Source organism: Tenrec ecaudatus, chromosome 7, assembly GCF_050624435.1.
Source record: "Tenrec ecaudatus isolate mTenEca1 chromosome 7, mTenEca1.hap1, whole genome shotgun sequence".
Classification (NCBI taxonomy): Eukaryota; Metazoa; Chordata; class Mammalia; order Afrosoricida; family Tenrecidae; genus Tenrec; species Tenrec ecaudatus.
The window spans coordinates 40241918-40266457 of record NC_134536.1 but is presented as its reverse complement, the minus strand read 5'-3'; the positions used below and the strand labels follow the sequence as shown (position 1 = coordinate 40266457).

The window sequence follows — 24540 nt, the reverse complement described above, 5'->3', positions numbered from 1 at the left end:
TTGGAGAGAAAATTTTAAAAGATCTGGGAATGGGCTGTGTCCAGTCCATTAAACCTAAGGCCCTGTGCTGGGAACCTCCAAGATCCAGGAAAAGATTGATGCCAAGGGCCACGGGGCTCTCCAAGGGATGTGAGGCCCAAAGGTACTTAAAGGAGACAAGGAGCTTCCCCTTAGCTTGCCAGAGAGCAATAGCTGGTACCCTGAATTTGAACTCCTAGGCTCCTAAACTGTGAAAGAATATGTCTCTGCTTGTTAGCCATCAAGTTTGGTACTTCTGTTATAGCAGCAGTAGGTAGCTAAGACACCCTATTTATCCTGTATTCTGGGACAGTTTAGTTAGCACTTTCTCTACTACGTCTCAGAAAATACATCAATGCAATAACCAAATCTTTTATAATTTTATGCATGAGAGTTGGGGTGTGTTGACTCTGTACATGTTCTCTATTTTTGTTTACCTTTCTCCCTCTTTTATTGTTAGTTTTGAAAATTTTCCTGAAAATTGATAGATCTCACAGAGATTTTCAAATTATTTTTTACCCCATAGAGTAAAATAATCTGGTAAAACTTTGCCGACATCCTAATTGGCATATTTTTTCATTTTTATCTTGATTGGACTAGCTAATGGTATTTTTTTCAAAATGTCAACTTTAGATTTACTTCATATTTCCATTGGTTTTTTTTTTCTATTTTGGAATACATTAATTTCTGAATCTTTACTCTTTCATTTACAGTTATAACTCTTAATATGAAAATATCCTTTAGAAAAACATATTTAAATGTTATAGTAATGAATATCTTGAGGTGAATGAGCTCAGATTCTTTCCGATGCTGGGCTCTGGCAAACGGAAGAAAACCTTATGACTAGACAGTGACTTGAGTCCTACAGAGGCAGGGGTGACGCCACCCATTCTGTGGTAGTTACTGAATCTCACGTCAACCTGAGGATGCTAAGAGTGAAGGGGTGGAGTCTAGCCTTCTCATAAGGATACTGGGAACTTCCTCTCTATCTCCCTGGAAGTAGGCCACCCTCTCTCTGCTTCCCTTTCCTGTGAGGAGCCACATTTAGAGAGCTGGAGGAACCACGTGAAGACCTGAGCCAGTACTGAGGTGCTTCCACCACCACTGGGTCCACAAGACTTGTCACCCACAGGCCTGTTATCTTCCTGCATTTGGCATCGTTGCAAGTGCTACACCTAACTGAAATTGTTAGGCATAGAATATTGTTGCTTTGTTCACTTATAGAATATTATGTTTAAATCAGGCTGGCACATATTGAATGGTATGCATTTTAGTGTTATTATGTTACGTATAGATATGATTTTCCTATTGCTTGTTTAGAAATTATATATGGCTAAAGGGTTATATATGTTGACAATGGTTGGTATGTGATAGTTACACAATTTCATGTCAACATGATAAAAGAATGAAGGCATGGAATTTAGCCTGTCAATCAGGTCAAAATCTAATGAATGCTCCTTGTGGGTGTGGCCTTCTCATGAGGATTCTGGGAATTCTGCTCTCGATTCTGCCATCAAAAGAGGCAGGCCTCGCTCTCTGTATTTCCCTCTCTCTATCTCTGCTTCACTTTCCTGTTGACAAGGAACATGGAACCACATTGAAGGCAGTCAGCCTCCTGCTTACACCACCACTGGATCCACAAGACTTTCTACCCACTGGCCTGTGATCTTCCTGCATTTGGCATCATTGCATGTGCACTGTGAGTCTGAAGAGGAATTCATGGACTAGTATAGGACATACAGACTAATGTCAGACTCATGAACTTGATCTGGACTGGGCTGGAATGTTTTCTCAATATGCAATTGCTCTTTGATATAAAGCTCTCTCATAAATATATGAGTATCAATGAATTTGTTTCTCTAGTCAACCCAGGCTAACACACATACACACAGTGTGTGGGTGTGTTTGTAAGGAGATATGTACTCCCCATGTCACAGAGTCTCCTCCACATATATGCATCAGGATGTGTCCATTCAATATTCTCTCACAATGACTCTATGTTTCAGAGAATACAAATAAATTAATATTTGTTGAGGAAGTGCTTAACTAAAATTACATAGAATTAAATTAGCTATATAAAATACAAAGTATAAGTCATAGTAATTTTTTGTTCGCCAATAGTATCAATAAAGTAAAGCTAAACAAGTTGCTTTTTGGAAAAACTAATACTTCCAGGAATCTGTGTCTCACGCAGAGCTCAGAGGTAATACCTTCCACTTTGATGGGCCATCTCAGATGGAATAGCAAACCACTGTCTATATTCAAGAGTTCCTTCGGGTGGGGGGTGGCAGGGAGGTGGGGGCGTGGAGGGTTTCAAAAAGTTTGTGGAAAAAATAGAATTTAAAGATAATGGCATTTTCCCACAAACTTTTTTAAGTTCCAAAATAGAACACAGTAGTCTACTGACGTGACACCTAAAGAAAAGAGCATGCCCGTTCAAAGCTCCTCCCTGAGTGAAAAACCTGCCGTAGCAGCGAAGGGAAGGCCCAGGTGCAGCCCCTCACCTGTCATGGTTCACAGACGCAGTGCCCTGAGCTGCAGAGCGTGGACTGCTGTGCTAGAAGATGATTTCATTTTTTTAATCCAAAAGTATCTAGAAACTATAAATTATCTTCTTTTAATTACTATAAAGATAATAATATCCCCTATAAAAATTTGAATGTGCATGCAAATATTTTTACATTTAAAATAACAGTCACTCATAATCCACCTTCTAAAGTACCCAATATTAACAAGCTGTCACAATTTCTTCTGGGCTGTTTTTCTACACATATATGCCTTGCTTGGCTGAGACAACGAGGCATTTACATATTTATTTCACATAGGCATCGCTTAATGTTGGTGATTCGGTCTGTGAAATTGGATGTGATGTGATGTGATGTGGGTGTTGGGTCAGAACTTCTGGTCGCCCTCTTCCAGCCATCCTTATTGCTGCTGCGGCCACTGGAGCTGCCGACAGAGGATGAAGGAATGGGCGGCGGCAGTAGGGTAGGGGACAGAGTGTGAAGCAAATGAGTGGTCCCGAGTGCCCGGCCCCACCTGCACAGCAGCACGCCAGAGAGAGTCCCAAACCCACGCCCAGAGCCATGTCCTCGTCCTCCCCTGCCTATACCCCGCCCGTGGTCCCCGACAAAGCGGAGCTGCCTTCTCTTTAAACAGCCACAAAATAACCTCTCGGGACCTTGGGTATAAAAGCAGCGAGACGTTACTGAACAGATGTTGAACGATGCACACCTGTGGCTAAGACGGTTTTGGTGCTAGATCCAGGAGTATGATACAAGAATAATAACTCAAAGACAGTTTAATACAAACATTCTGGAGCCTTTCACAGAGCAAGTAGAATCAAGACTCGGTATTAGCCCATTTGCTCCTTGCCTACCTCTTTCTGCTCTTTCTCCTCTAGCCTTCCCGCCTTCCCCTTTGTCATCCCCCTCCCTGCCCCGCTCCTCTCTCGGACGAGTAATTCCACGTGCTTCTCATGTGCAGCTTGCAGGAAATATGGTCCTTCACTACTTCTGAGTTTTATTTATTAATATACTTAGCCACACAGCGAGAGTCTGATATAATTCTCTAAGACTTAAGCTCTAATTCCCCAGAAAGAGATCCATTGGTCTTCTCTGAATTAAGCATCCATCCATTAAGTAACCAGTCAGTTGTAGGCAAAGAACAGACGTGTTGTCTGTGGCCAGCAACCTCCTAGGAACTGCATAAAGGAGGTCAGGACAACTCTCTTTACACAAAGTATCAAGGAACAAAACAAAATAATAAGTGATCGGTACCACATATATATTTTCAAGGTCTACATTACTGAATTGCTTTCATGTTTATATTTCTACTTCAATGTATGAAAGCCCCTAACATTATAGACAGATCAAATTTTACTGATTTTATTTGCTTATCTTTGATTACAAAGCAAATTAAACTCCTTTTCATTTCTTTATTAGTTTTGTGCCTTTGTTTTTTAATTTTCTTTTCATGTCTTTTGCCCATTCATCCATTGGAGTTTTGATGTTTTCCTACCCAATTTTTATGCGTTCTTTTTATATGGTGACTATTCATTATGTTAGCTGCATTTATAATAATTATTTTCTCCAGTTGGTATTTTATCCTTTAATTTCATTTGCGATGATTTATATCATAGAGGATTTCTGATAGTTTTATGCAGCCAAATCTACTGAAATTTCCTTTGCTATTTCAGCTATGGATTTTAGACGTAGAAAATTCTTTCACATTTTGAAAGCACGCTCTTCCTCTTGCATTCAGTTCCGTCCTTGGTCATCGTCTGAGCCACCATGCCTGACTCAGCAGAGTAACTGAATAACACCTGGTCTACTTTAAACCTAATCTTTTAAAATGTACTTAAAAATGTTATTAACTTTTTCTTATTATAGATCTAAGGAAGACTAATGGGATAAAATTTGAACAGTAACTGAACTTAAAATTAAAATATCAAAATCACGCATAGATTTAATAGCCATAGCATGTTAGTCCAGGTAGACTAGAGAAACAAATCCAGGGAGACTCACAGGTATATAGGTAACTACTTTTTCAAAAAATAATTATATATCAAGAAAACATTGCAGCCCAGTTCAGATCAAGTCCATAATCCCAATATTAACCCATATGTCCGATATCAGTCTAAATTCTTCTTCAGATTCACACAGAAAATGCAATGACATCAAATTCAGGAAGAACACAGACCAGTGGGTACAAAGTCTTGTGGATCCAGTGGCGGTGGAGTGATCTCAGCACTGATATGGGTCTCCACGTGTCTCCTCCAGCTCTAGGACTCTGGCTCCATCAGTGTAGCTCCATGTGGCTTGTGAACAGGACTGTCTCACGGGGAGAGTGGGTCTGCCTCCAGTGAGCTGATTATTCGCCTTTGTGCCTCCAAATTAGGTCATCAAGCTGAGAACTGGTTGACAGACTAAACTCCACCCATTTGCTCAAGTTGCCAGATTATGTAACTGCCACACATAGAAAGAGAATCATACTATAAATTCTGCTTTATATCTCTTTCCCATTCTGCAGTGTATCATTTGTTTTTCTTATTATTTTTGTCATTTACAGTCATCATTTTAAATATCATATTTTACTGCATGAACTTTCTATGATCTATTGAACAATTCTTCTATCTGCAAGTATCTGAATGTTTTGATATTTTTTTTTAAATACTGCAGTGAAGGTTCTTGTAGACTTCTTATTATGCTATTTATAAACTTCAATGAATGGCTCAATGAAGCATATGAGCAACATTATTTCCAGAGTGCTGTGTCAGCATGAGTAAATATGGCTCTCTTTATTCACAGCTGCATCATCTGACCCTAAACGCAGAGTATTAAAATCTTCAACTTCTCCGAACTATTGACCTCCATGGATGTTTGCTCTAGCTTCCTCCTTCAATGTCTAGCATCCCATTTTCTGTTGTTGCTTACTACATGAAACCACTGGGGACTTTGTAAACATCACGTTTCTTCATGAACCACTGCACTAAGATAAGCCACCCACTCCCCAGAGTCAATTCCGACTCAGAGGAACTCTGTCGGGCAGAGTAGAGCTGCTCCTCAAGGTTTCCCAGATCATAAACCTCTACAGGAGTAGCCCCCTCATCGTTTTCTTGTAGAACATCTGGTAGGCTGGTAGATTTTGAGGTTAGCAGACCAACGCTTAAACCACAGCACCATCATGCCTTTAAGAGTCCCTAAATCATCTATGTAGAATATTCTGGACCCAAGCGTCGTCCAGTGAGAGGGCCCAGCTACTGACATGCAGGGAAACAAACCCTCAGCCAATGAAGCAAGCTTAGATGAAACTGCCTGGGGATTGGTTCTAACCAGTGGGAGAAGGCTGATTTCCAGAGCTGAATTTTTCTTTTCTTTTCTTTTTGGCAAAACACCCACACCCTCACAATAGGGCACCACATGAAAAAGACATTCCGCGCACACTCTTTATGAATTCATCTGGACTGGCCTTTCAGATGCATTCCTTACATTTCATTCCCTCTTGCCATTGTTATTGATTGTGCTGTCAACTCTGTGAGTTTGGGTTTCGTGCCATACTCTCATCTGTGTCCTGGGTTTGCCCTTTCAGTGAAAGGCTCGGCATACTTTCCCACCCATCGCTGCACCTCTGCGAAGTCTGTGTGCTTTCAGGAGCCTCTCCCGTGGCCTTTCTGAGACCTGGAAAATGGACAGTCCAAGTGGCCCACACTGACCTGAGATGAGACCAGGATTTAAAATAATCAATCCAGTGGATTGACAGGAAACGGGAAATAATTAGGAAAGGATGTGGTGAATGCTCCTCGCCGTTTGACATGAAGCAAGGCTAGAAGAGCAGGGAAGAAAAGGAGATCAGAGGAAAGCTTTAAACTTGTTTCTTCCTTCGGAAAACACTTTGATTTCTACCATGAAGAATGAACGTAAAAGTAACTTGGCGCAATTTTCTTGCTTAAAACAATTTCAAAAGCTAAATAAACTATTTCCTAAAATGTCAAGGAGCAAGATTTAGTGAAACTTCCAGTAATAGTGACCGTTCCTATTAGACCAAATATCGCAGCCATAAATAAGGCGAAATATGAAAGTCCCGACCCGCCCATGCCGGAGAGGGACCAATAGCAGAGCAGCATGGGAGGAGCCTATGAAAACGAAAGGAATCGTGCTGGGTGGATTTTCAATGTTTTCCTGATCATGGGACACAGTCAGTACCAAATGACACAGTGAAAATCCATATAAGAACCCTCTGCTCTGTCAGCTTGAAAAATCAGAGGAAAGAGTTTAAAGCAAGTACCACAGATTAAAATTGTACAAAATACTAGAAAGAAAGAACACAGCCAATGAGAAAGCACTTTATACTATGTGCATATACATTGTCCTTGTGTCTGACTGAGCCCTGAACTACACACACGGGACAAACATCAAGAGCATTGCTAAAGTTGAAAGTATTGAATAGAAATTGTAGCTGTTACCCACTTCAGAGGAAACAACCTTTGGCATTTGAAAACAGCCAGATTAGCCACTTGTGAAATGATGACACAACATGATTAGAGTGTGTCTGTAACAGAGTATAGAAGTTTTATAATATATGATTTACAGTCTCCAGAACACAATTCAAAATTACTGCATCTACAAAGAAACAAAATTATCCATATGCAAAATAAAAGGCACACAAGAGTCCAGTTCAAAGATATTAGAATCAGCATATAAGGATGTTAAGTGGTTACTCTCAATATGACAAAGGTGTAATGGAAAACCTGCTTATAATGAATTTTTAAAAAACATTTTTAAGACAACAGAATAAAATAGAAGAAATTAAAAACAAAAAATATAAATTTAGAACGGGATGGGCATAAAAGTAATGTAAAGATGCTAAGAGAAGCAGTGCGTAAAGGAGGAATGCACATGATCCAATCTGAAAGAAAATTAATCAACAGACCCAAACGAATGGAAGTATGTCATCAGAGATCTAATATGTATGTAATTGGTGTCCTTGAAGGAGAGAAAAAGAATATTGTAAAAATAAGAACTTCAAAAAATAATGATGAACACTTTCCCAATTTTGAGGAAGACAGAAATGTATAGATTCAAGAAACCCAGAGGACTTCATAAAGGATAAATACAAAGAAAACTCATCTCAGCTTATCATATTTGAACTCTGGAAACCATGAACAATCCTGAAAAAGGACATCTTAAAAGCAGGATGAGAAAAAAGAAACATTTCCTAGAGGCAAACAATACAAACAAATGGTTGCTTGCTTCCCACCAGCTACCATGGAGCTCAGAAAACAATGTCACAACTTTAAAGTGCGAGAAAAGAAAAAGCAACTCATCAACCCAGAATTTTCTATCGAATAAAAATACCCATCATAAATGAAAGCTTGGAATTTTTATTGCCAGCAGGCCTGCAAATAAGAAACACTAAAGTAAGTCCCCAGGCAGCAAAGAAATGATAGCAGATGGAAATCTAAATATGAGGAAGGAATGGAGATCCCCAGAAAGAATCCATAAGTGGACATGCATGCAACATGGCTATGGTCCTCAAAGGAGCCCGATGGGCGAGTGGATTCAGTGGTGGATTTCTAAGTGTTACATCTGTGGTTCCTGCCACCAGCGGCTCTGCAGGAGAAGGCTGAGGCTGTCTGCTTCGGTAAAGATTTCTTGTCTTGGGAACCCTAGGGAGCGGCTCTACTCCGTCCTATAGGGTTGCTACGGGATGGAATTGACTCCTGGGCAGTGAACTTGGTAATGGGTTCTATTGACCTCTTAATATATAATACCGATGAATATTTTAGGCAAAAATGATACTGTATTGTGTGGATTAACACATATGATAACTACAGTGTAGACTACAATGAATTTTGAAGATGATGCAAACATTTCTAAGTTTCTTGAATAGTATATGAATTTCAATTCTAGCTCTACATGGATTTTTTTTTTTGCTTTTACACCTAATTTTATTATACAAAGGACATGAGCAGTAGGTCTTTTTTATATGAAGATTGCACACCATTATGTGAAAAAGGTTGGCATACCCGTTCTAGCAAGAACTGTCAGTGAAAGATCTGGTTAAGGAAATGGAAGTGAAAACTGAGCAAATTACCTATAGAAACCACAGGGGTCTCTTCTTCCAACAATAGAGGGAGGCCTACTTTAGTTCTCCACCATCAGATTCAGTCCTAAGAGTCCGTCAAACTCAATCATACTTTACAATCCCCAAAGGAAAAAACTGAAGGAACTCATGGGTAATTTTTATAGCTTCATTGTAGAGTCCAAGATCAAAAGGATGGTTATCTTCTTTAAATTGGACATAGGATGCACACATTATAGTTGCCTTGGCTGTTACTCTTCCAACAACTTCCACAATTCCAGAAATTTCTACAAGAGGCTCCAATAACTCAATGGTTCCATTTTTTCCTTCTCCATCTGCAAGAATAAACATTTTTCCAGTGGGATGGATCTTTTCCAGCTTCCCTACGAAGCAGACGAGCTGGTCGATGAACTGAGCTAACATGCTGGCGTTCACGCGCGCCCTCAGCACCTCCAGCACGTCCGCCATGACCGCAGTCCCACAGCGGCAGCCGGCGGGAAGCGCGGCACCGTCAGCCGGGAGCCCGCGGTTCTACATGGATTCTTAAAACTCCCGTGTGGATGTGTAATCCGTAGGAGAGACAAACACATGGAAAAGCAAACAGACACAACTGAATAGTAAACGTAACTTAAAATTTCTGAAAAATATTCATTTACTCTTAAAAGAAGAAGAAAAAGTGTAGACTTTTATCAGAAATTATTCCCTTCGAATGCAAATAGACTAAACACTTCCAGTATATAAAAAAAAAAAGTACGACTGGATGAAAGTAAGGTTCAACTATAAGGTGCCTCTATGAGATCCACTTTAGACATACTCCCTAGTTACACTGAAAGTAAAAGAATGTTAGAGTAACCGCAAACAATTAGGGAAAGGAAATTATAAAGGGTTTAAACAAAAGAACCAGAAAACAGACTAGCATTAGAAAATAATAATCAAGGTAAAAGCTGACTCTTAAAACAACAAACAAAATAGAAAGAAGAGTAGCTAAATTACCAGTAAAGAAAATAAAAGAGGGACTATTACTCTAGATAACTAAAACACACCGAAAACCAAACCAAGATCACCACCATCAAGTCAGTCCTGACTCAGAGTGACCCTACTCTCTACAGGAGTAGAAAGCCTCCTCTTTCCCCAAAGGAGCATCTAGTGATTTTGAACTGCTAACCTCATAGGTCATGGCCTAACATGTAACCTACTGGCCCCATAATGAATAATTTTATACCAATGAGTTACGTAGATACCTAGAGTGGATAAATTCTTTGGGGGTGAGTGAGACATTACCAAAACAGACACTCTGAGTAATCATATATCTAGGAAGTATGTTTAATTATCAGAAAAAAATTCACAAAAGTCTAGATCATTTCATTGGTGAATTCTACCCAATTTTTATAAAAGTAATAACAACACTCTTACATAAACTTTGGGTTGTTTTTCTTTTTTAAAGAAGGAGCACTAACAACTTGCTTGTGGCGTAGCATAACCATGGTACCAAAATCTAGCAGACAGTACAAGAGAAAGACTAAATTACAAACCAATGTATTAGAGGCACAGAAACACAAAATACTTAAAATATAGATAAATCCAATCAAATACATGTATATGGAAAGTGATAAACCACAAGCAAGTGGGGTTTACTTATTACAGGATGGGAAAAATAAGCACAAAATGGGTGAATGAATACAAAATATACAATAAGATGGTAAAATTCCTTATTTTTATGGAAATAATATACACTAACTGTGTTTTTGCAAACCATGCAACACCCTCCTGCATTAGTTTCTTGTGTGGGCTATGTTGTATATGTGATATGAGGGAAATATGATAAATCCAGATACATATAAGTATATGTAAATGATGTTGCTATAAAGCAGCACTTCTCAACCTGTGGGTCACGACCCCTTTGGGGGCCAAATGACACTTTCACAGGGGTCGCCCAATTCCATAAAAGTTGCAAAATGATGGTTATGAAGAAGCAACGATAATAATGTTATGGTTGGGGGGGTCACCACAACATCAGGAACTATATTAAAGGGTCGTGGCATTAGGAAGGTTGAGAACCACTGTTTTTAGGTGTTGTTCGGTTGATTTAGGGCTCAGAGTGACACCCACATGACAGACTAGAACTACCACTAGACTCTCCCATGGGGCCTCTGGGTGGGTGTGACTTCCAGTTTTTTTGCACTATCAAACCAAACAAAAATCTCTTTGCCACCAAGTTTAATCTGACTCATAGCGACCCTATAGGACGGAGCAGAACTGCCCCTGTGGGTTTCTATGGCTGTAGTCCTTATGGGGATTCGAGAGCCTCATCTTTCTCCTGAGGAGCGGCTGGCGGCTCAAACTGACAACCTTATGGTGAACACCTCAACTCGTGACCAATATGACATGAAGGGTCATTAAATGGAAGTGTATAGATTATCAAAAAATCAAAATGGCCAAATGAGATTTTTTAAAATTAGCTATCATACGCTATACACAATGAAACAGAAATGTGAAATAATGTGGAAAAGATACACCATGCAATTAAAATGAAAAGTACGTTTGTGTAACCCTACTGATATCAGTGATAATATACTTTAAGGCAAAAGACTTGTAGAGCCTTAATAGCAAGAAAACTTCAATTCTCAAGGAGCATGTAACAATTTTCCATTTGTATGCACCTCTTAACATGACCTCAACACATGTAAAGCAAAAATGGGTAAGAACTCTAAGAAGGCCTACAGAATAAGCACCTTGCGTTTCGGTATCTGAGGAGGCCTGTTGATGTAGCGTGTTACTGGCGGGGCTGCTCACGCAAAGGCAGCAGTCGGAAGCCCCCTGCCGCTGCCGGGAGGACGGGGGTTCTCCCTCCTGTCCAGAGGCAGCCTCGCACACTCACAGCGACGGTGCTGTCCTTTCCGTAGAGGGTCGCCATGACTTGGAATCAATAGCTAATTCGTTTTAAAATTTTTAAAATAATGCTATATTGGTACTTATTTGTTCATCGCTTGTTATTATTTCAAAATTACCATAATTGATTTTGAAATGCTTGTACTCAATTAGTGAGGCCGCTCCAAATCTACTAAACTTGATCATTATAGCTCCTATCTCCCTTTTAAGAAGAAATTGGAAGTTCTGTTGTCTTGGGAAGGAGATCATGCCTGGACTGCGCGGCCTCCCACACCTGCGGCATTTCAGTAAGACGGTCCTCCCTTCATCACTGGATTTCCCTGAAAGTAGTGGAACCGGAAGACACCGCGTGTAAAGCAGCAATAGAATTCAATCACAACCCTAAAATGTAAGTGCCAATGCCATCTCCGAGATGAACTGTATGATTGGCATCTCTTGATTTTATTTTCATTTTAATGTTTATCCTTTCATTTATTTGCTTCTGCAATTTCAAAGTTTGTTGAATGATCATGCAAACACAAGGTTCAAAACATGCAAATGAAGCCTTGGTAAAATGCACTCTTGCCTCCATCCCCCAACTAACTGTTCCAGCCGCAGAGATGGCCGGGGATACCAAATGTCCACTGCCTTACCAACGGCCTGTCCCTGGTGCCTACCCCACTTGCTGGGTTTCTCCTTGGTCTATTCTGCATCAATTTCTGAGTAGTGCCCCATTATTTTTTACCTCAGGCATAGATTGGATTGTATGTAAGAACCATAGCTTATCTAACAAGACCCTTTAGAGGGTTTATTTATGTTGCTTTTAGTCATTTGCTGACACAATGTTGCAATGGATGGCTTTGATATAATTGACTTCATGTATTCGCTTCACTGAATCTAAAGGATAAATTCCTACAAGTGAAAGAGTTGGGTTAGATGATATGGATGTGCATTTGTGGTTGATAAACATTGCCAAATTGCCCCAATTATAGAAGTTCTACAAGTTCTAGAAATGTACACAGCCAAAAAACAAGCACTTAAAATACTGGGCCCGGAACCCTGGCTAAACCAGTGTGTCATCACGTTGCATGATGTGTGCAAAGTGGTTCCTTGCCGTGGTTTCCATGAGACATCTCTGGAGCACAGTGGGAACTCAACATCTTGAACATACCAAGCAGCCGTCCATTCATAGCCTTGAAACCCCTGTGGAAGAGCTCTACTATGGAATCGCTCTTTGTCAAACATACGTTGTGTGGCAGTGACATTTATTGTCAACTTGAACTGTGTAGGGGCGGGGGTGGGGTGGTGGGGAGTCCAGCCTGATGATGTTGCCACCTGGGAGGTGTCGCATTTTCATAAGAGAAACCCTGGGGACACCTCCCCTCTCTCACCTTGCCCCTTCACCCTCCCTGCTTGCCTGATGGGGTGAGGGATACACATTGGGCTGCGATCTGCATTGTTGGCAGTAGGAAACCACCCACCGCTCGGAAGACTGGGCTTTCTACTCCCATAAACAGTTACGATCTTGGAAATCCACAGGGAGGTCAGCATTGACACAATGGCAGTGAGTTTGGGGGCTTTTTGGTATGATAATTATAAACATAAACATAATACCAAAAAATCAAACCCAGTGCCACCCAGTCAATTCCAACTTGTGGGACCTTGTAGGACAATTTCCTAGACTAACTCTTGATGGGAGTGGAAAGCCTAAGTTTGCACCTAGAAGCTAGCTCATGCTTCTAACCGCTGACCTTGTGGTGAGAAAGTCAGCGTGTAACCCACTATACCCCCAGGGCCCTCTAAACTCAACAGGAAGTCTAAAGATAGTCATAATAAATGAGCACATACCACTTAGCTTTAAAAGTGGATTACCGATCAGAAAAAGAACACCCTAGACCTCCCTCAGCTGAACGTGGCCCATTTTGTTTTCTACAGAAAGATTTTGTGTTCTGAATTTACTATTTACCCTTCCTGTGTAATTATATATGTTACTATAACTTACAACCAGAATATTCCCAGATTCTATATATGTGTATAAATGTGTTTAATTAGCTTGTGTGCTTTTTAGTGTCATATAAATGATGTCTTAGGAGATGGGTTTCTCTGCAGTGTGATTTTCATCCTCACTGTCAGTGGGAGAGAATCTACTGATGTTACCTGTTTAGATCATATTTATTCATGTACCCTCCTGCTCAGAGCTCCGTTATATGAACATAAGGAAGAGAGTTAGTTAATTTTGTCATTGTTTTTATTCATTCTGCTATTATGTCCATTTTGGTCACTTCCAAGTTTTGCTCTCTTAGACAATGCTACTATGGATATTCTTTCAAATGTATCTTCATCGATATATAGGCAGGCGTAGAGCTGAGAGAGCATCACCTGAGCTATGTGGCTTGGGCATCTTCAACTTTTCTACATCTTGCCAAATTTTTCTCAAAAGTGATTGTCTTAAATTACATTCTCATTAGTAGTGCAGAAGAGTTCTTGTTGTTTCACATCCTTGCCAAAATTTGGCATTAGGGTGTATTAATTTAATTAATTTCTGATGAATTTAAAAACAATATTTCACTGTGACTTTAATTTGCCTTTCCCCATTTATGAATGAGAATGATCATCTTTAGCAATGTGTAAAAGCCATTTGTATTTTTCCTCTATGTAAATTGCCTGTTTGTGGTCCTAGCTAATGTTTTTCTATTGAATTATAGTTCTTTTATTTTTAATTGCTTTGTAAGAGTTTTTTCTTCACGTTTTAAGAGAGTAGCTATACTAGTTTTCATTCTTGTCACAAATGGTATTTCCAGATTTTCACTTTATGGGTATTTATAGTCCTTAATTATAGTACCTTTACAACAAAGTACTTAATTAAGTTTAAATATGAATGTGTACATTCACATAAATATAATTTTATGTAAATGAGTAATGTGACCATGTACTGGTATTTTCTGTGAGTGCAATTTTTCCCCTTGTTGACTTGACTTCCTCCTACTCCTTTATCTTTGTTCTGTCACAAGAGGCCCTTCCCTCCTCTTTCAAGGGTTACCGTCGTTAGGCCAGGTTGACTCGAGAGACAACCCCAGTGACACTGATTATATGTGTAAGAAAGAGCTTTCTATCAAGAAGTAACTGTACATTAGGCAAACATCCCAGCCCAGTCCACATCAAGTCCACATGTCTGACAATCGTATATTAGTCCCTCTTCAGACTCGCACAGCCACAAGCAAAGACGTAGCCCGCAGGAAGATCCAGGCCAGTGGGTGCACAGTTGTGTGGATCCTATGGCGGTGGAAGAATCTCAGGGCGGGTGTAGGCTCTGCGAGCTCCAGCACAGGAAGGTAAAGGAAGAAAGAGAGGGGACGCTCCTAGGATCCTCCTTATGAAAAGGCCACGCCCACCAGGAGGTAGTATCAGGCTGTGACTCCAGCCCTATCTTCTTATGGGTGTCATGTTGGCACACAAAAAAACTAATACTATCACACTCATGTTCAGGACTTGTACAATTCTGCTCTTCCTTGTGCAATCGACTAATGCCACAAGACATACATGTACACACAGTTACATCCATAAACAAAGGAATCCTGGGGCAGTGGTTAAACGCTCAGAGGCTGATTAGAAGGTTTGTGGCTCAAACCCATAGGCCGGGTGTTTGATCCCAGCAGTCTTTTTGCAGAAGAAAGATGTGACCATTTCTCTCTGTGAAGAGTGTCACCCTGGAAACCGTACAGGACAGTTCTACTCTCTCCTGGGGCGGCTGTGAGTCCCACTAGTCGATGGCGACGACAATGCTTTAATACGCATTCTATGCAGGGCATGCTCATTTTTGTCATTCATGTTTTTAACGTGGAATTATGCCACCTTTTCCTACTTTTCGTATTTTCACTTAATAGTACTTTATACGAGTCACTTCTAGTCGATGTCCATATTCTACTTCTTACCCTGAATGGTTCCTAGACTTTTTAATAATCAATAAAACTTTCTTGGGCAAAAAGAAAAAATACGCAGCACACAAACCTTTAGGAGCCTTAAAAAGGATAATGGTCATGATCTAAATTTTAATGAATACATGTTAGATATTTATTTACATAAATGAACTTAGATAACGTTATAAAGATCATCCCCCCCCCACCCCCACCCCAACCACCTCCCCATAAAATTTGTGTAAGAGCGCTTGTGCAGTAGTGAGTAACGCATTGAGTTCGATACGACCCGCCTCTCTGCAGGGGAAAGACAAGGCTTTCCACCCCTCGTCTTTCAAAAGTTATATTCTCAGAAACTTGCAGAGGCAGTTTACTCTGTCACACAGGGTTGCTACGAGTTGGAATCGATCGGCAATAACAGTGAGTTGAGTTTAAATGTTGTGTGGAATTTAATCCTCAGGTGAATACACCTCTAGAAAGGGTCAAGGACAAAGTAGCAGGAAGTACATTTCAGTCCTGGGTCCGTCGCACATTTTTTCTAGACTTGAAAGACTCATTTATCTCACTTACAAATAAGGGGTAGCGTTAGGACAAAGCTTGTGATCCTGGTGATGTCATGTAATTCAAAATTCAGGCAATTCAAGTACTCCAAAATTTGCCACGGATTTACATTCACCAGCTGAGGTGGCGCCACCATGTGGCAGTAAGGTAGATACTTAAAACGCATCTTACCCATTAACTTAGATTTTGTTCATAAAAAATTTTGTAATGTTTTAAAAATGTATTATTCTTTGAAACATTCCACTTTTGGAAAGTTTACAGATCAGATCATCAGTTGTACACTCCATAATTTATATACCTTTTATTTCAACCCATCACCTCTATCCGCTCAATGTACCGTCATGCACCTTGTTTTTTCTCCTTCTGTCCTAAACCTCTGTCCTGGGGTAGATGCTGTCCTTTTCATCCTAAGTGGTTGGTTAATATGACATGGAAGTTAGCTCAGTTCAAGGTCAGAAGGGTGACTAAGGGCCATCCTCTCTAGGGTTTCACCAGGCTCTGTCTATCTGGCCAATAAACCTGGTCTCTTTTATTATTTTGAATTCTGTTCCACATTTTTCTCCCACTCTATCCAGAGACATGGACATTGGTATTTTTGTGGCTTGCTAGACTTATGGCACCAAAGTGTCTTTCAGTGTCCATCACTCCACCATCCACCATCTTCCGAACAGAGAGACAAATAGTTGCCCCTTATATGGCTGGTTATGAGCATTGAAGATTCCAGTCACTATTCACAAAGTAAGTGGTCTTTGTGAACTATTTTCTCTTAAACCTTTGTGTTTCTCCCAAGAATATGGTTCTGAGTGTCCATGCCTAATGACTCATTCCCTCAAAGTGCTTGGCTATGTCAAAGTTTTTATAACTTTGCCTCCTCTGTGTTCCACCATATTCAGGGACATATTTGCAACAAAGGTATAATATATAGATAAAAACATATATCTTTAAGAAATTCTGTCAAATCATATATATGATATACATGTATGCGTATGCATATGTGTGGGTATACTTCCACTCTCCCTCCCACACCTGTCAAGCATCTACTCATAGATCATCACTCTTTCAGGACTATACAACTCAACAATCAGTTTTCATTGTCTTTAATTCTGGCAAATCTCACAATGTCTCCTCCTGCTTCATTTTTGCTAGTGTCTTTCTTATTGTGACTTGCTTTTCTCCATGCAAATTGGTACTGATCTTCCACGTGGCCCATGACTTCCTCTCTTCCTTCCCATCTCACTCCTCATAATCATAAAAAAAATCTTTCAGTGTGAAAGCCTTTAAAAATTTTTTTAATAATGGTGGTCACAAATAATATGTGATGTTTTATGATGGACTGATTTCCCTCGGCATCATGTCCTCTCGGTCCCTCCATAGCAGGAGGTAATTCACGGACTCCTGGACCACAAGCCTGGCTGCTAACCACAAGTTCAGCAGTTAGAAACCACCCACATAAAGAAGTACAATCTTGATAATGTATAAATTATTTTTGAGGGGAAAGGAGGAGCGGGGAGGGAGGGGTAAAAAGAGGACCTGATGTCAAGGGTGTAAGTGGAGAGCAAATGTTTTGAAAATGATGAGGGCAATGAATGTACAGATATGCGTTACACAATTGATGTATGTATGGATTGTGATAAGAGTTGTATGAGCCCCTAATAAAATGGCTTTTTTAAAAAAAAGAAGTACAATCTTGAAATACACAGGATTAATCTCTAAATGTATAGGAAACTGCAACGCCTCAACAAGAAAGAGATGGCCATTTGTAGAACTGGGCTGAAGATTACATAAACACATAGAGAACATTAGGTGGCCACGAAATAGATGAAAAATGCTTGCGAACACTAGCCACTTGGGAGATTCACATCAAAACATCAATGAAATACCACTTAGCATTAATAGCAAAGGTGGTTTTTTTAAAAAAAAAAAGGGGGGGAACTAAATGCTATTGGCGGTGTGTAAGACTGGAGCCCACATGGGAAGTATTACAGCGCTTCCTCCAAATATTGGGAAAAGGAAGAGGACAGGACCAGAAATCCCTGTATGTCCTAGAGAAATGTTTGGCTATGTGCAACATTTCACAACAAGAGTATCTATATTAGCACCATGTTCATCACAGTGCTATGTACAATAGCAAAAAGATGGAAACACTGGACAATCAATCTGCCCATCGGTGGAAGGATGGATGCCTATACTTTGGTACCGACATGCAATGGATTACTAGGCAACCTTTTCAACTTACTGCCACGGAGTTGATTCTGACTCTTACCAACCCCATAGGATAGAGGAGAACTGTGTCCCAGCAACACACAAACCACCACAGCACAGCCAATTGACCAAGATGGGGAAAATAAAATAAAATGTGTTCACCGGGTCCAGAGGCTACAGGACAGACCACCTCCACCAGCCTGCTTGTTCCTGGGATGCTGTCGTGATGCGGTGGGGGGGGGGGGGGCGTGGAAGGGCGTACCTGAAAGGCAAGTGATGTCAGATGGACCTTGGCTCAGAGCAGAGAACACCAGAAGCAGGTGTACTTGTGTTTCATAGACTGTGCAGAGGCGTTTGTGTGCCCCAACCGCCATGAAATATGGACGGCCACGAGAAGATTGTGAATTTCAGAACCCTTCACTGTGCTCAGGTGGACCTAAACATGAACCTACAGTTGTACAAACAGAACTAGGGGTTGCCACATGGCTTTAAATCATGTACTCAGGTACAGATAAGAGCTGGAAACACAGGGACTCCAGGACAGATAAACCCCTCAGGACCAACAGTGAGAGTACCCTCAGGAGGGAAAGGAGAAGGTGGGGGGAGAAAGGGGGAACTGATCACAATGATCTACATATTACCCTCTCCCTGGAGGATGGACAACAGAAAAGATGTCGGTCAGTGTAAGACATGAAAAATAACAATAATTTATAATTTATCAAGGGTTCATGAGGGAAAGAGGGTGAGGGGGGCAGAAGGGAAAACTGAGGAGCTGATACCAAGGGCTCAAGTAGAAATAAAATGTTTTGAGAATGATGATGGCAACAAATATACAAATATGCTTGACACAATGGATGGATAGATGAATTGTGATAAGAGTTATATGAACCCCCAATAAAATGACTTTTTAAAAATAAAGAATTACAGTTTTGGAAACCCATAGGAGAAGTTCTAATTTGTCTTTTAGAGTCACTATGAATCAGCATTGACTCTATGGCAGGGAGTTTGGGCTTTAGTTTTCTATTTTGGTGGAAATACCATTAATCCCTTAACACTCACTAAATGTGTTTTGGTACTTAAACACACACACACACAACTGAAAAAGTTGACAGCAGCAGACTATGCTGTCCCAGCACTGACCCCTCTCATTGTGCATTTGTGCACAACACTTTATCTTTGCAGCCTTCTTGCTCCCAACAGAGCCCCAATAGAACCAGACACCTGGCCACCGATGTCTTATTTTCTCCTCTGCTCAGTCCGAGCATCCTGCTACATTATTCTGTTTCTTTCTTCCTCCTGTTCCCTTTGCTAATTACCAGGGGGCAAGACTCCATCTTCCACATCCATGGTTTCCCATCAAAGAGTGACCATGGACCCACAGAAGTATTGCTAAGTAGATGAGTGGATGAATGGATCGATGGATGATGGGGGTGTTTACATTGAAGGCATGGGTGTTGTTGTAAAACACTTTCCTTCAAAGCTTCTCAGTTCCGGAGTCACATTTCAATGAATTTCATTTTATAAAAAATTGTACAGCTTTGAGAGTAGCATTAAAATTAACCACACAAGAGAAGTTTCTTTGGAAGGAGAAATAACAAGGTAGGATATAAGAAAGGTGAAGAATCAAAGTAGGCACTCTTCCCACAGAAAGACTGAGCACCACATGAATAGGCTTTTCTTCCACCGTGTTTTGTTTCAGCATCATTATCCCACCATTTGGAGGACTGTATGACTTATGGTCTTAAAATGAAACCGCATATCATCAAAGCCTTATTTTCTTCAAGATATTTCCTTCTAATTAAATTCAATACAGTACACTGGAAGAATACCTTATTCAACAGGATATGTCAAAGTGCTTTTCCTGGTAACAGAGAACTCAAAGCGTTCACGTTTGTGGTGGATCAGGGGAAATACACTGTGAAAATACAGGCTTCCTTGGGCAAGCATCTTCCCTTCAGTGGGCAGCCTGGGCCTTATTTCATCAGTGGAAAAGAGCGCAAACTGGAACTAATTTTTCATGGCACATGGAAAAATAGTATCACAGGCATGAAAACAATTCCTATGTTAAAGAAAGCCAACCACAGTGGCCTTTTAAATATTAGTGATCTTTAAAGTATCGGCAGTAATTTTTAATTATTAGCACTCGAGACTCCCTGAGCAAAAACACAGAGAATAAGAAAAAATAAAACAAAAAACCCTCAGGCACACTTAACAATTGATAGTTGGCTACACCATTCTAGAGGTCTGGGCAAACCTTTAGAAAAACGCTGGATTGTGTGAGGCTCCATGCTAGCCCCCAAGATCCACAGACGAAGAATGCACACAGGTGCTGCTTTCAACAGAATCGAGTGTAATCATTTGGGCATGTTTCCTTAGAAATTTCATCCAATCTGAAGCCTAAAGGGAAACACCTGTGTGCATATATATACACAACCCGGTTACTCCCTTACAGAATCATGTTTGTTGCCTGTCAATTCTGTGAAAAGGAATGTAGTGAGAAAATTGCACAAATAATTCTATTTTTTTTCTCAAGAAAGCCAGGATCCTGAATTCATATATCAGAGTGACACACTTTCCAAAGAGTGATGTAGAAGTATTAATAGCAACACTAATAAGAAACAATAGTGAAGCACATCTTGTTAAGCCATTCCTAAAAAGTCCAAAGATCTTTAAAACATCTCCTAAACATCTTTTAAGATAAGAAGATGAATGTATTTATGTCAACCTATAGAATAGAAAGATATAAATGAAAACCACACGCAGGAGGAAGGTCTTCATTTCTCATGTTGTTCTCCAGTGGAAGCACCAAGGCCCCTTGGAGAAATGGCTGAGACCGGGACTGGGACAGAGAATGTCCAAGACGAGTCTGGAGTGCCTTGTAAGGTCAGAAAGTATGAACGTTCTAAAAGACAACCCAAGGTCAAATAAGACAGAAAGGGGTCTGGCAAAAGGGGAACCCACTTGTCGGAGCTCCCAATGGCCACCAACACCCAAAACAACAACAACAACAAAAGAAAGAATGAACATACTATGGAAAGTACTTTGGAAAATAACATTGGAAAGTAATGAATATCCATTAGTCCATATAGTATAAATAATTGACTGAATATAGGAAATAGAAATGAGGAAGAAGAGACAAATAATCTCATACAGATGAGTTCAATTAATCTATGTAGGTAATTTCCCCTTAAGGAAGTGAAATAGCATTTCAGGTATAACACTCTGCACTTTGAAGTGTTGGCTTTCCACAGTGACTTCCTTCCAAAAAACACGGTATGGAAAGAGGAGGGGAAGTAAGTGAGGAAGCATGGGGAGCATCATGTTGGCCAGTTGATGCTGCTTAACACTGTGATAGCTATGCTGATGTTACAAGAATGCACCCTTGAGATAATGGATGAGAATAGAAGTTTACCTTATAATTTCCCTCTCCCAGAACCATAAACTTAGTTGCACTGTGAGAAAATATCAGACAAAACCCAACGGAGGGATAGGCTACCAAAGATGTGACTAGTACCCATGACACTTTCAAAATATTCACAAATCATGAAAGTCTGAGGAACTGTCATGGCCAAGAGTAATCTAAACTAGGGACATGGTGACTAGATATGATATGGAATCCTGAAGGGGATCCTAAAACAGTAAAGGGACATTAATAAAAATAAAGGAACTCTGGTGAAGTATGGACTTCATTTAATAACAATGTACCAATGTCTGTTTTTATAGTTGTGGCAAATGTACCAAAGTATGTAAGATATTAACAATAAGAAAAGCTGGGAATAGGGCTTATAGGAATTCTGCCACGTTTCTGTAAATCTAAAACTATTCTAAAATATTTACTATAAAAATAATCAAAAATTTAACATCTAATGTAAGTAAAGTGATGATTCAATTATTTGTAACAAGAACATGATAAATAATGAATTTATTTATCAGAATAAATAATATAAATTAATTGTACTTTGATTCTACGTATTACTTCATCACTGGATCTTGTTTAGTATTTGTAACCAAGTATTTTGAAGACTAAAAAGTATCCAATTAATGAATAATAATAATAAAATGACCTTTTTGTATCCTTGAATCTAGCTCTCCTCCTAGCCACACAGCTGCACAAGTTGATGCATATTTTTATTAAAATCTTCTTACATAATGTAAATAAACTAGATCTGGTTATTTTACTTTTTGTTAATCTCCATTTTTCGCTGTGGTTGTCTACCAAATGGCATAGAAAGAATGTTGGAGTTCAAAGCAACCCTTAGTGGGTTGTCACTTTTACACAACTATGCAATAATGAAAAATCAACCTATTAATAAGTCCCACTTTACAAATACATTTGAAATAATGTTCATTATTCTAATTAAGGCTTGATTAAGAGACTTCTGGGAAGAGGGCAAACATACTACACAGATGCTCTATGTCAAAGACACTAGAGACAAAGAAACAGATATTGACAATCATCCCGGAGCGCTGAGATCCACAGGAAAGGATCAAAAATTGTACAACACTGCTAGGTGTAATTGAGTCATGGAATGTTATAATATCTGTAAGGGTGGGGGGAGAAGGATGAAGCGGATCGATTACCTACTAGGAGGTGAACTGAACAGAAGCCGTGTGAGAGGAAAGATCAGGGTATGCTGGGTGACACGGCTCCGGCGTCTTGAATGCTTGCGACCAGTCTTCTATCCAGTCAGAGGCCTGGCACCCTGGTGGCTATGGACAAGAAAAGTGATACAGGGTTTTCTTGGTCTCTGTACTTGTCCGGCGACCAGAAATATGGTCAATCCCCATCCTCATCCACCAGATTTCTCAATACCCCTCCCACTTTGTGGACCTGGGGCTGGGTGCACCATCTTTGGGTCTTAAGTCACTTGAGTTTTCCCTCTTCAACCCTGTAAACTCTGTAGGTCCAGGTCCCTGGCCACCCAGACTTAGTCCCTGGTTCCCAGTAAGAACCCCTTCCATAACCAGCCTCTCTGCCCAGCTGCCTTCTGTGCCTGAAAGAAATATTTTGAGAATAAGCATCCTGACCTTAGCCGCCATGTTAGCCAAGAAGAACTACTTGTGGATCAGGTGTACTGTCCCCAGACATAATATAGGCTAGCCTGAACTCCATGTGGTACTGCTGCCCAACCCATCCCATCCCATCCTGTGAGCTTCTTAGTGAACACAATATGCCAACCCATAATTGGTATCTTGACTCCCAACCCACCCTCCAAATTTGTGACTTTCTTTGTTTGATTGATTGATTTTCCTTGGTGTGGTAGTTACATAATGTGTTGTCAATTTGATACTTTAGAGGGAAGGGGTGGAGCTTACCCTGTCAATCAGGTCACAGATTGATTTCCTCATTTGAGGCACTAAGGAGATAAATAGCTTACTGGAGACATCACACACACTCACTCCCTGCAAGGCTTTACTGACAATGAGCCACCTGAAGACACACTGATGGAGCCAGAGCGTTGGAGCTGGAGGAGCCACATGGAGACCCACAGTAGCGCTAAGATGCTTCCAATGCCACTGGATCCACAAGACTTTACACCCACTGGCATGTGATCTCCCTGCACTCAGCATCATTCCATGCCTTGCATGAGTCTGAAGAGGAACTTCTAGACTGGATTCAGATATCTAGGCTAATATGAGAGTTACGGACTTGGTCTGGACTGGGCTGGGATGTTTTCTCAATATTCAATTGCTCTTGTATGTAACGTTCTTTCTTACACACATATAGGTCTCCAAGGGTTAGTTTCTCTAGCATACCTGGGCAAACACACTTGCAATAGTGGGCTGCTGCTAACCAACAGTTCAGCAGTTAAAAGTCACCAGTGGCTCCTCAGGAGAAAGATTCAGCTTTCTACTCCTATAAACCACAGGGGTTTTCTCTGTCCTGTTGGGTCTCTATGAGTTGAAAAATCGACTCATGGCAGTGAGTTTCACAATAAGTTCCATTTTTAAATCCCTCCTTTAGCCTGGCCTTTTTGTTGTTTCTTCTTACTTTTATCTCTCCTTTTTTTTCTTTCTTATTTTTCTCTCTTCTTTTCCCCTCCCTAGTCTTGCTTATTTTTTCTTCCTTTTCATCTACTCTTGTTTTTCCTTTCCTTTTCTTTTTTTCATTTTGATATTAAATTATTTTTCTTTCTTTCCCCTGTTTTTTTTTAATATTCTTTGACTGTAGATGAATATTTGTTTAAAATTTTTTTTTCTTGTCCGGGCTGATGAGAATAAGAACCACGCTCCACACAGGGCAGCCATTTCCATACCTCTTCCAGTTAGACTGACTATTGGGTAATGGCCCTTCCTGTACCACCTCATCACCAATAGATAGCCTCAAACACCAGCAAAACAGCTTTCAATGGTATGATAGGAGGAGCAGAAACACTCCCATCCTCCATCACAC

At 40.2% G+C, this 24540-nt stretch overlaps 1 pseudogene; it reads right to left on the bottom strand.

Moving 5' to 3' along the window:
- Window positions 1–8706: 8706 nt before the first annotated feature.
- LOC142452717 (replication protein A 14 kDa subunit pseudogene) lies at window positions 8707–9126 on the bottom strand (annotated as a pseudogene).
- Window positions 9127–24540: the final 15414 nt, after the last annotated feature.